The sequence below is a fragment of the Engystomops pustulosus genome, chromosome 3, assembly GCF_040894005.1.
Source record: "Engystomops pustulosus chromosome 3, aEngPut4.maternal, whole genome shotgun sequence".
Classification (NCBI taxonomy): domain Eukaryota; kingdom Metazoa; phylum Chordata; class Amphibia; order Anura; family Leptodactylidae; genus Engystomops; species Engystomops pustulosus.
The window spans coordinates 17,266,541-17,280,773 of NC_092413.1; positions in this window are offsets into that span (position 1 = coordinate 17,266,541).

Sequence of the window (14,233 nt, forward strand, 5' to 3'; positions counted from 1 at the left end):
GTACTGGACCCACCAGTGTGTAAGATATGGTGTTGACCCCAAATAGGTATTTTTATTGGTCATCATGATGAAACACCTAATATTCTTGATGTGGCCACAAAAACTATGTGTAAAGATTGGACGACCCGGCTGTAGGCTGTACATGGATGTGATGATGGGGCCGGGTCATACATGGTGATTAATTAATAATTTTATAAATTAAATAATATCACAAATGTAACAAGAACATAGTAACATTATATGGCTATAGACTTAACACACTATGGATCCTGGGATCGAGTGCCAAGTACCCATCAGTCCAGTCACACGGGATCGGGAAGGTCACACGGGATCGGTAGGTAGGTCACACGGGATTGGGTAGGTCACGCGAGATCGGGTAGGTCACACGGGATCGGGTAGGTCACACGGGATCGGGTAGATCACACGGGATCGGGTAGGTTTGTTTACAGAGCAATAAAATGTAATTTAATGGGATTTTCCCACAAAACAAGTTAATCCACAGGATGGAGCCTAACATGCTGATGACACAGGCTTTGTTCACATGTGGTGTCTACATTGAGGTTTGAAATGCAATACAACAAAGAGAAGATTTGCCTAATTACTTTACTGTTAAGATTTGCGTTTACAAAAGTGATGTGCAGACACAATGTTAACATTATGTTAACAATACATAAACACATGTGTTAACATTGCATTTTGTAAATGTAAATGTTAACAGTAATGTAATTAGGCAAATCTCCTCTACTCAGCTGTTGCATTTTGTTTCAAAACTCAATGTAAATACCAAGTGTGAACACAGCCTCACCCAGCTTTTCCCAAGGACCAGATCCTGAAAGGCAGTTGTCAATCAATCCTGGGAGTTGTTTTTAAGCACCGAACCCTAAATCCTCAAAGCAAATGCTGATGACCATAAAAATATTTTTTTGACTTACACTTACTCATTACGTTGATTGCGTTAATAGACAAAAATAATAAATATTTATTTTCAATGTATAATTTTTTATTTTATCATTTATCAACCATGATGTCTATTTATGAATTCCTAATTTTCTTCTTTGTCTCTTGCCCTTCTTTCATAGCCTGCCTAAAACTTTTGCACAGCACTGTAAACTAAACCCACATTGTCGACAATTTTTTGATTCAAAAAATGTATCCAAAAAAATGTATTTAGAATTTGTTTTGTAGAATTGATCTTGCCTTTATTTTTTATTTTCGCCTTTACACAGTAATTTTTTTTAACTGTATTTAATAATTTTATTTTTTTTTTAAATATGGTTTTCTCATGGTTTTGAGAATGTCTTAAAATAACATTAAAACAACTTAAAAGTAATCATGCAAAAAAAAAAAACATAAAAACCAGTAAAAAAAAATAATGTAATAAATAAATAAATAACATAAAAACCAGTAAAAAAAAATGATAATGTAAAAAAAAAATAATAATAAAAACTAGTAAAAAAAAATAATAATGTAAAAAAATAAAATAAATAAAATATAAACATAATCAGAAAAACAAATCCCTCACCTATAAAACACAGACACTGAACTATTGATCATATCATGAACCATCTGACATGAGCTTCAGCAGAAGATCGAAGAACTTACCTTTTGGGACCCTAACCTGTTATTTTATTGCGTAGGATCAATAGATGGCGGATGACACTTTGCTTTTTGAATCGCGGATTTCCCGTTTGATGCGGAGAAATTGAAACTTTCATAGAACTTACTCGCCTTTTATTGTGTTCCTTTTATTCTTCCTTTCTTGTTGTTCTTGTTCTTTGAGATATAAAACGATCCGTTGTTTCACAGAAGAGAAATTGCACAAGATTGACATTTCAGTCGAAAAAAAAGCTACAGGGGCAGAAGTGAGATAACGGCAGCTGGGGAAAAACTGCGATATAATAGGAGACATCCTTCTACGATATAATAGAATAAGATAAAATATATAAGAAATATACACAACATGATAATAAACAATTAGTGTAAAAATTACCTAAAAAAGCAAAAATAAGCATAATAATCACAAAAACTATTACATATTTTAAAAAAAACCTACCATTTGATTTGATGCATTTTGAATCAAACATACCTTGAGAATGCTGTAGCGACACTGATGCAGGATCATATCTGGGTTTTGCTGAAAAAACAATTATAACATTCAGGACTTTGGGAAAGCTGGGTCAGGCTGGCTGACATAAACAAATTACACAAGGGAGCTTTCAATTACAAAAGGAGGTTAGTCAAGACATGACTAATCAAACCTGAGCTGGATCACTCATATACAGCAGCTGGGGGGTGGTGCAGCAATTGATTATTCTGTCTGAGTGGATCCGAACCCAGACATCAGCTAGAAGTTTTGGTTCTGGGTAGAGGTTCACCTCCACTCATAACACTCTCATTCAGCACATAATATCAGTGACCTTTAAGGGGGTCATTTATCTTAGTCTGATGCACCGTTCTTAGTGACTTTTTGGGTGCATCTGGGCATTTATGCAATTTTTTGCGCCTTTTTTAGCAGTTCGCCGGAGTTCACCGTCTAGCAGTTTCCTGGTTTGCGCCTAATTTGTGTTTCTATTTCTCCTGCTTCCAGATGTTTGCGCCCTTTTTAACATCGATATGCGCCAATATGGGCGCAAATAGTTGCGCAATAACACGCCAGTCCTGCCAGCACTAATCATGGATGTTACATAACGATGAGCGGATGTGTAACTTTATTTAAATGGTCAAGACCACCAATTGGTACAAGCACCAATAACAGCTGTTACTAGAAGGTGTTCGCCTCCGGGACCCGTTCCGGGCTCTTGCTTTGAGGTTTGTCCGATCTAGTTAAACCTAAACCAATATCAGCACTTGTGGGAAGTCCATCTTAGTGGACCAACATAGTCATTGCACTACAAGAAAAACTAAATTACTAATAATAGTAATTGAAAAAAAAGTAAAACTAATGAAAAAAATAAAATGGGACATGTATCCGAGAAGCGTATGCCTGACATGTGACCGTAGGGACTTGTGAACTAAGCCCAAAATATTCAGGCTCTTGACCCGGAATTTTTAAATCCTCGAAAAAATTAAACCAGCCATCAATGGACACCACGCTGTGTTTCTTGTTGTGGGTATGGGGGGGGGGGGGGCACAGCATTTATTTTTAGAGAATCAATTAATTAAGTAACAAATAGAAAAAATGCTAATTAGTTGGAACAAAATTCATGCCCACCCGGGCCCTTCGCTTCTTCTTGAGCAAAAACCTTTTACCCGAATGGCGTCAGACGTCACGTGGGCACCTTCATCTCGCCTTCGGGCATGTGAAAATCCGCCAATGCTGTGACATCTGAAGGGAAGACAGAAAGAACAGCCAGAAACCGGAAAAACCACCTGTAAACAAAAATTATCCTGAGGGCAAGGGTGGGTGGGCGACTTCACACCGCTCGGTCCTGAGGGCAGAAGGAAAGAGGCACCACCACGTGCCCCCAAAGGTTTAAAACCGTAAATCCCCTAGAGTCCCCAGCCCCTTCTCTATGCGATTTGGGGCTAAAGAATCCATTTATATAATTGTCATGCATCTTAGTGGAAGTTATGTTCCCCTTTCTTAAATTTTTAGTTTTTTGGCTGCAGGATAACTGGCTGTAGCAGGAGCCTCCACCACATACAGACAGTCCACGGGTTTCGTACAAGATAGGGTCCATAGGTTTGTTCTTAAGTTGAATTTGTATGTAAGTCAAAACTGTATATTTTATAATTGTAGATCCAGACAAAAATTTTTTTTTTTTTTTTGCCCCAGTCACAATCAGAGTTTCAAAATATTTTGCTTTAATGCGACTGGGGATTATCAATAAAGCTTCATTACAGACACCTTACAGCTGATCATTGCAGTCTGGGACTATAGTAACATCCAGAGAGGTCACCAGAGGTCACAGCGGTCCGTCTGTAACTAGGGGTCGTCTGTAAGTCAGGTGTCATTAAGTAGAGGACCATCCTGTTGTAGGATAGAAAGACTGTGAATCCCCCTTACCATGTTCCAGGAATAAGTAGAAATCCTCCAGACTAAAAAACAGAAGTTTCCAGGATTTGAAGAAACATGGATGCTTTTTTTTATGAAACAGCGCCCCCCCCCTGGCCACAGGTTATGTGTGGTATTGCATCTCAGCTCCAATGAAATTAGCAGAGCTGAGCTGCAATACCACCCATAATCTGCAGACCAGGGTGGTGATGCTTTGAGAAGAAAGGATCCACTTTATTCTAATTACGGGTGACCTGTTGTCGGAGGACACAGAAAAAGTTTTCATGGTAGAAACTCCAACTGCCTTATAATCTAAACAACAATGAAAGCATCTAAAATAAACTCTACAGAGGTCAATAATGTACACATTCTCCTTTAATATAAGCAGGAAGGAGGGAAAAATATCAAATTAATAACGTTATTAAATTAACCATGAATAAATTGTCTTACGGAGAAGGAACCATTTACTATAAGTGGTCAAACATAAAGGCAATTATCAACCTTGTTTTATGAGATTTATGCCGGTTTCCACTACTTTTGTACTCTGTAAGCACATGATGTCCTCGTCTTGGTGGAGACCTGCGGATAACCCGTCCTGGTTGTCATGGCCACAATTAATTTCGTTATCTTGACGGCAAAACAAGAGTTGGAACCCCCAACAGGAGACTAAGTGTCATAGGATACAAATATTTGAGTCATATCTTGTTATTCTATTTTCTTCACGGTTATCTCATTTTTTTTTTCAGCTAATCCTAAATTTATTTAGTAGGAACCTAAATTTAAGTGAACCATTTCCAATCATTATGGAAATGCGGCTAATTCATGGAATTCGAAAATTTGAGATGGTCAAATTACAAGTCACTTCTGAGAACGTCTGGGTAGGGGCGTCACAGAAGAATATCAGAGGACCATCTGATGGGACCAGGCTATGACATGGTTATTCTTACCTCTCTTCATTCAATATCTGTCTTCCTCCTCTTTCCCTTTTCATGGAATTGCATTATATAGAGGGTCCCTTTTCTCTCTTTCATTAGAAGCCGCCCCTCCTCTTCCCCTCTCCATAGACTATCGCTATCACAAAAGAATCCACAGTTCACTAGGGGCGGACCACCAATTTCCATTGCAGCAGATTTCTTCTTTCCATGTGGACCATCACTATCACCACCATCCCCGTACACAATGATTGGGATTTCCTCTAACAATAAGGTAATGATAACAGAGAATGAGTGCACCAGCACACATGGCCCCGCCCTTGGTGCACTAAAACCTAATTTGCATAAAATGTTAAATTGACCAGGAGGAAGAAAAAACAATCGCCCTAAACAATACTGGTTTTACATATGTGGTGACTTAGGACCTGGAAGACTTCCTTTAACCTGACATGTAGGCAAGTGACCTGAGGAGGGCGCTACACACACGGCTGCTCTCTCCAGACAGGTCACCGGAGAGGTGGTCGCACATCACATTTTTCGTTTTTCCTGAAACAAAGTATGATTACAAGGAATTAATGAAAAATGTAATACATTTGCTTGTTCGACGGTGGAAAAGCTGTGATCATCGGACACGGAGAGTAAAGTGGTCACTGGAGCTTTGTGTTCCAGGCTGTTTATCACATGCACTCGGGGGTGTAAGTACCTATAAGTACACCTCACAGCGATAGCGCCCAGTAATCATTGTTTCCGCTATTGATAGTTGTGTACACAACAGCAGAAGAGTCGCGTCTGATCTGAATAATAAATATATTCACACACCAGCTGCAGAATAGTCAGAGAATAGAAAGATACGGGAGCAGAAACCTCTGATTTACAGAAAGTCCATCATCCCCCCCACAACCTCACACCCCCAGAGTGATGAGATGTAACACCGCAGCAAATGTACAGAAAATAGTAGGAGAGAAAAAGCCATAGAACAGAAGGATTGGAAAGAAAGGATATATCAATATGAAACAGGATAGATATATAGATAAATAGATAGATAGATAGATAGATAAAGTTTCAAAAACTGGCAGCACTCCGGATTGGTGTCAAAAAGGTGACGGGGTGTCTTTTATTCCATGTGCAACGTTTCAGCCCACAAGGAGCCTTTGTCAAGCATGCATGAGATAGATAGATAAATAGATATATAGATAGATATGAGATGGATAGATACTCAAAGGAAAGTCCAAGCAGCACAAACCTTGGGCCACATTTATCACTTTTGTGCGCTTAAGTGTAGTAGTAGTAGAATTATCACAAGCTACAACCATCTGTGATAAGTATATTTTCTGCCTCTTATTAATCACTTTACTTTAACACAGTTTAGGCGCAGTTTAGGCGCAATGTTAGATTCGGGCACTTACATGTGATCCTGCTACAAGCTCCTCTCTGCTTCTCCCACAGCCCAGAATGAAGATAACAGTCACAGCAGCACCCAGGTGTGTGACACCCAGCACCCAGTGACCTCCTCAGCAGGGGCTTCTCCTGGAGGGGATCCCCCAGTGCTGGTCTCCTGCTGCACCCCTGTAATTCTGCACAGTATCCCCCTCAGGCACACTGGTGATACTGTGCAGAATTACATGGGGGACACTTGTCTGTAGTATCTGCAACATTCTGCAAAGTTTTCTTCTCTCTTGCTGTGAGCTCAGGGTTTTGCAGAATATTTTGTAAATAGAAGGTGATGGACTGTAAATAGTCTGCAGCTTCTGTATGATCTGTACTTGTGTCTGTAGTGTATGTAATGTCTGTATTATCTGTACTAGTGTCTGTAATGTATCTAATGTCTGTATTATCTGTACTAGTGTCTGCAGTGTATGTAATGTCTGTATTATCTGTACTAGTGTCTGCAGAGTATCTAATGTCTGTATTATATGTTCTAGTCTCTGCAGAGTATCTCATGTCTGTATTATATGTTCTAGTGTCTGCAGTGTATGTAGTGTATATGCAGTGTCTGCAGTGTATATAATGTCTGTATTATCTGTACTAGTGTCTGCAGTGTATGTAGTGTCTGTATTATCTGTACTAGTGTCTGCAGTGTATGTAATGTCTGTATGATCTGTACTAGTGTCTGCAGTGTATGTAATGTCTGTATTATCTGTACTAGTGTCTGCAGTGTATGTAGTGTCTGTATGATCTGTACTAGTGTCTGCAGTGTATGTAATGTCTGTATTATCTGTACTAGTGTCTGCAGTGTATGTAAGGTCTGTATTATCTGTACTAGTGTCTGTAGTGTATATAGTGTCTGTATTATCTGTACTAGTGTCTGCATTGTATGTAATGTCTGTATTTTCTGGTCTATTGTCTGCAGTGTATGTAGTGTCTGTATTATCTGTACTAGTTTCTGCAGTGTATGTAATGTCTGTATAATCTGTACTAGTGTCTGTAGTGTATGTAATGTCTGTATTATCTGTACTAGTGTCTGCAGTGTATGTAATGTCTGTATTAAATGTACTAGTGTCTGCAGTGTATGTAATGTCTGTATTATCTGTACTAGTGTCTGCAGTGTATATAACGTCTGTATTATCTGTACTAGTGTCTGCAGTGTATGTAATGTCTGTATTATCTGTACTAGTGTCTGCAGTGTATGTAATGTCTGTATGATCTGTACTAGTGTCTGCAGAGTATCTAATGTCTGTATGATCTGTACTAGTGTCTGCAGAGTATCTAATGTCTGTATTATATGTTCTAGTGTCTGCAGAGTATCTCATGTCTGTATTATATGTTCTAGTGTCTGCAGAGTATCTCATGTCTGTATTATCTGTTCTAGTGTCTGCAGTGTATGTAATGTCTGTATTATATGTACTAGTGTCTGCAGTGTATGTAGTGTCTGTATTATCTGTACTAGTGTCTGCAGTGTATGTAATGTCTGTATTATCTGTACTAGTGTCTGCAGTGTATGTAATGTCTGTATTATCTGTACTAGTGTCTGCAGTGTATGTTATGTCTGTATTATATGTTCTAGTGTCTGCAGTGTATCTCATGTCTGTATTATATGTTCTAGTGTCTGCAGTGTATCTCATGTCTGTATTATCTGTACTAGTGTCTGCAGTGTATGTAGTGTCTGTATTATCTGTACTAGTGTCTGCAGTGTATGTAATGTCTGTATTATCTGTACTAGTGTCTGCAGTGTATGTAATGTCTGTATTATCTGTACTAGTGTCTGCAGTGTATGTAATGTCTGTATTATCTGTACTAGTGTCTGCAGTGTATGTAATGTCTGTATTATCTGTACTAGTGTCTGCAGAGTATCTAATGTCTGTATTATATGTTCTAGTGTCTGCAGTGTATGTAATGTCTGTATTATCTGTACTAGTGTCTGCAGAGTATCTAATGTCTGTATTATATGTTCTAGTGTCTGCAGTGTATGTAATGTCTGTATTATATGTACTAGTGTCTGCAGTGTATCTCATGTCTGTATTATATGTTCTAGTGTCTGCAGAGTATCTCATGTCTGTATTATATGTTCTAGTGTCTGCAGTGTATGTAGTGTTGGTATGATCTGTACTAGTGTCTGTAGTGTATCTAATGTCTGTATTATATGTTCTAGTGTCTGCAGTGTATGTAATGTCTGTATTATATGTACTAGTGTCTGCAGAGTATCTAATGTCTGTATTATATGTTCTAGTGTCTGCAGTGTATGTAATGTCTGTATTATCTGTACTAGTGTCTGCAGTGTATGTAATGTCTGTATTATCTGTACTAGTGTCTGCAGTGTATGTAATGTCTGTATTATCTGTACTAGTGTCTGCATTGTATGTAATGTCTGTATTTTCTGGTCTATTGTCTGCAGTGTATGTAAGGTCTGTATTATCTGTACTAGTTTCTGCAGTGTATGTAATGTCTGTATTATCTGTACTAGTGTCTGCAGTGTATGTAATGTCTGTATTATCTGTACTAGTGTCTGCAGTGTATGTAGTGTCTGTATTATCTGTACTAGTGTCTGCATTGTATGTAATGTCTGTATTTTCTGTTCTATTGTCTGCAGTGTATGTAGTGTCTGTATTATCTGTACTAGTGTCTGCAGTGTATGTAATGTATGTATTATCTGTACTAGTGTCTGCAGTGTATGTAATGTCTGTATTATATGTTCTAGTGTCTGCAGAGTATCTCATGCCTGTATTATCTGTACTAGTGTCTGCAGTGTATGTAATGTCTGTATTATCTGTACTAGTGTCTGCAGTGGATGTAATGTCTGTATTATCTGTACTAGTGTCTGCAGTGTATGTAATGTCTGTATTATATGTACTAGTGTCTGCAGTGTATGTAGTGTCTGTATTATCTGTACTCGTGTCTGCAGTGTATGTAATGTCTGTATTATCTGTACTAGTGTCTGCAGTGTATGTAATGTCTGTATTATCTGTACTAGTGTCTGCCGTGTATGTAATGTCTGTATTATCTGTACTAGTGTCTGCAGTGTATGTAATGTCTGTATTATATGTTCTAGTGTCTGCAGAGTATCTCATGTCTGTATTATCTGTACTAGTGTCTGCAGTGTATGTAATGTCTGTATTATCTGTACTAGTGTCTGCAGTGTATCTAATGTCTGTATTATATGTACTAGTGTCTGCAGTGTATCTCATGTCTGTATTATATGTTCTAGTGTCTGCAGTGTATGTAATGTCTGTATTATATGTACTAGTGTCTGTAGTGTATGTAATGTCTGTATTATCTGTACTAGTGTCTGCAGTGTATGTAGTGTCTGTATTATCTGTACTAGTGTCTGCAGTGTATGTAATATCTGTATTATCTGTACTAGTGTCTGCAGTGTATGTAATGTCTGTATTATCTGTACTAGTGTCTGCAGTGTATGTAGTGTCTGTATTATCTGTACTAGTGTCTGCAGTGTATGTAATGTCTGTATTATCTGTACTAGTGTCTGCAGTGTATGTAATGTCTGTATTATCTGTACTAGTGTCTGCAGTGTATGTAATGTCTGTATTATATGTACTAGTGTCTGCAGTGTATCTAATGTCTGTATTATATGTTCTAGTGTCTGCAGTGTATGTAATGTCTGTATTATCTGTACTAGTGTCTGCAGTGTATGTAATATCTGTATTATCTGTACTAGTGTCTGCAGTGTATGTAGTGTCTGTATTATCTGTACTAGTGTCTGCAGTGTATGTAATGTATGTATTATCTGTACTAGTGTCTGCAGTGTATGTAATGTCTGTATTATCTGTACTAGTGTCTGCAGTGTATGTAATGTCTGTATTATCTGTACTAGTGTCTGCAGTGTATGTAGTGTCTGTATTATCTGTACTAGTGTCTGCAGTGTATGTAATGTCTGTATTATCTGTACTAGTGTCTGTAGTGTATGTAATGTCTGTATTATCTGTACTAGTGTCTGTAGTGTATGTAATGTCTGTATTATCTGTACTAGTGTCTGCAGTGTATGTAATGTCTGTATTATCTGTACTAGTGTCTGCAGTGTATGTAATGTCTGTATTATCTGTACTAGTGTCTGTAATGTCTGTATTATATGTTCTAGTGTCTGCAGTGTATGTAATGTCTGTATTATCTGTACTAGTGTCTGCAGTGTATGTAATGTCTGTATTATCTGTACTAGTGTCTGCAGTGTATGTAATGTCTGTATTATCTGTACTAGTGTCTGTAATGTCTGTATTATCTGTACTAGTGTCTGCAGTGTATGTTATGTCTGTATTATATGTTCTAGTGTCTGCAGAGTATCTCATGTCTGTATTATATGTTCTAGTGTCTGTAGTGTCTTTATTATCTGTACTAGTGTCTGGCTGAGCTTTGCTGCTAGAAATGAGCTGTGCTGCAAAGGGGCTCAGTGATTTCTTCTCAGATAACGCCACCTTCGGGCTGGAGTGTTTTTGCGCCCGTTTTTGCGCCTAAATGAAAACGTTGCAAGTGTTGAATATCATTAGGCGCAGCAAAACATCTGGATTGGTAAGATAGATGAGGGAAAGCTGCTTATTTTTGCTGTGCGGCTAGTTTGGCGTTTAGTTGCAAAAATGGCGCAAAAAATGCGCCTGAATGAAAAGGCGCAAAAACAACAGAAAAAACGAGTGATACATGTGGCCCCTTATTTTGAAAAAATGGGTGCAAGCATCCCTGGACTGGGCCACAAGTCCTCTAGTTAAAGTCTGAAGAAAGCGGGCAGCACTCAAGCCTAAGAAAGGCTCTTACAGGGCTGTTATTGTTACTCACCATGGAATAAAGTCACTTTTGAATTTTTATCCACATTGGAGTGCTGCCCGCTTTCTTCAGACTTTAGATAGATAGATATATAAATAGAGAAAAGGCAGCACTCCAGGGTTTCAATAAAATGTGAAAGTCCTCTTTATTGCATATCCCAATACAGCAACGTTTCGGCTCAGTGTAAGGGCTTGAAAAAGGCTCACAGTGAGCCGAAACGTTGCTGTATTGGGATATGCAATAAAGAGGACTTTCACATTTTATTGAAACCCTGGAGTGCTGCCTTTTCTCTATTTATATATCAACGTGAACCTGCTGCCCGGCCCAAGGAGGCTTGCACCCATCTTACACTGCTTTGTGCTGCTCTGGACTTTCTCTAAGTAGATAGATAGATAGATAGATAGATAGATAGATAGATAGATAGATAGATAGATAGATATGAGATAGATCGATATGAGATAGATAGATAGGAGATAGATAGATAGATAGATAGATATGAGATAGATAGATAGATAGATAGATAGATAGATAGATAGATAGATAGGAGATAGATAGATAGATAGATAGATAGATAGATAGATAGGAGATAGATAGATAGATATGAGATAGATAGATATGAGATAGATAGATAGATAGATAGATAGATAGATAGGAGATAGATAGATAGATAGATAGATATGAGATAGATATGAGATAGATAGATAGATAGATATGAGATAGATAGATATGAGATAGATATGAGATAGATAGATAGATAGATATGAGATAGATAGATATGAGATAGATATGAGATAGATAGATAGATATGAGATAGATAGATAGATAGATAGATAGATATGAGATAGATAGATAGATAGATAGATAGATAGATATGAGATAGATAGATAGATAGATAGATAGATAGATATGAGATAGATAGATATGAGATAGATATGAGATAGATAGATAGATAGATAGATAGATAGATATGAGATAGATAGATATGAGATAGATATGAGATAGATAGATAGATAGATATGAGATACATAGATAGATAGATAGATAGATAGATAGATAGATATGAGATAGATAGATAGATATGAGATAGATAGATAGATAGATAGATAGATAGATAGATAGATAGATAGATAGATATGAGATAGATAGATAGATAGATAGATAGGAGATAGATAGATATGAGATAGATAGATAGATAGATAGATATGAGATAGATATGATATAGATAGATAGATAGATAGATAGATAGATAGATAGATAGATAGATAGATATGAGATAGATAGATAGATAGATATGAGATAGATAGATAGATAGATAGATAGATAGATAGATATGGGATAGATAGATAGATAGATATGAGATATATAGATAGATAGATAGATAGATAGATAGATAGATAGATAGATACATTGAAGAAAGTGGGCAGCACTCCAAATTGTGATAAAAAAGTGTAGGTTTTTTATTCCATAGTCAGCAACAAAACAGCGACGTTTCGGTTTCTAGGAACCTTTTTCAAGATATGAGATAGATAGATATGAGATAGATAGATAGATAGATAGATAGATATGAGATAGATAGATAGATAGATAGATAGATAGATAGATAGATAGATAGATAGATATGAGATAGATAGATAGATAGATAGATATGAGATAGATAGATAGAAATGAGATAGATAGATAGATAGATAGATAGATATGAGATAGATAGATAGATAGATAGATAGATATGAGATAGATAGATAGATAGATAGATAGATAGATAGATATGAGATAGATAGATAGATAGATATGAGATAGATAGATAGAAATGAGATAGATAGATAGATAGATATGAGATAGATAGATAGAAATGAGATAGATAGATAGATAGATAGATAGATAGATAAATAGATATGAGATAGATAGATAGATAAATAGATATGAGATAGATAGATAGATAGATAGATAGATAGATAGATAGATAGATAGTTAAGATATAGAAATACATTAGATTTATAGATATATAGAGGGTTTCTATAAGTGATACTGTAGTTACTCATAACAGGACATCCGCCCTGTAAATGTTATTTCATCGCTAATTCTCACAAACTTTTCACAAAGAAAACTCTTAAAGCCTAACACAAGGTAGAAAACGACGCAAAAAAAGTTTCAGTTTATATTGATATGGAGAAAAAAAAAATCAGCACTTAAAAGAAGACAATGGCCGGGCTGGAATACAGCAGATGTATCTTATTCACGCGGCCCATAAATACGCCGTGATAATTGAAATAGATTTTATGCTAGATGGAACATCTTGTCAGAGTACGCCGGAAAAGTGCGGGTTAGAAACTTGACTTTTTTTTTTTGTCTTTTAAACCATATTATACGGGATTCAAAGAGTGCAAGTACAATTTACTTACTGATAAGTCAACCGGGGGCTTCGGAAATGGCGCGTCTCATTGTAAGACAAGAAAGGCGAAACCTATTAATACAAAACGACTGCATCCACCTTTGTCTTAAATTACAGGGTAAGTACCAGACATCACTAAAGATTCATGAACAACACTGAATTTCTGAACAAATAGGAAAGCCGGATACAAAGACATCTCTGCTGAGTGCTCTGCCTATGTCAAGGACAGTTAATGGAGCTGTCTTTTAAATGACAAAGTTTACTGTTTTTCATCCGTAATATCGGGGGCCCTCACTCGCGGCGGCGGCTGCCACTCAAATATTTTACTTAATAGAACAATTAATAGATATTTTCGGGAGAGAGAGAAGAATTCTTTACGGGGAACATAAAATTGAACAAACAAACTTGAATAATTTATATTTTTTTTAAGAATTTTTTTTGTGTGTCATTGCAAACTGAGTTCTTTCTTATTTGTATAAGTTCATCTACTACAAGGGAAGAGTATACAGTTTTACTGTAGAGGATAGTAATCTGGTTCACCGCTAGATGAATTTTAGCTTTAGAATATGATGTGATCCAGAATTTAAAAAAATTTTTTTTTATTATGTTAAATTTTTAGACATGGAAAAACTACAGGCAGTCCCCGGGTTACGTACAAGATAGGTTCTTAAGGTTTGTTCTAAAGTTGAATTTGTATTTAAGTCGGAACTGTAT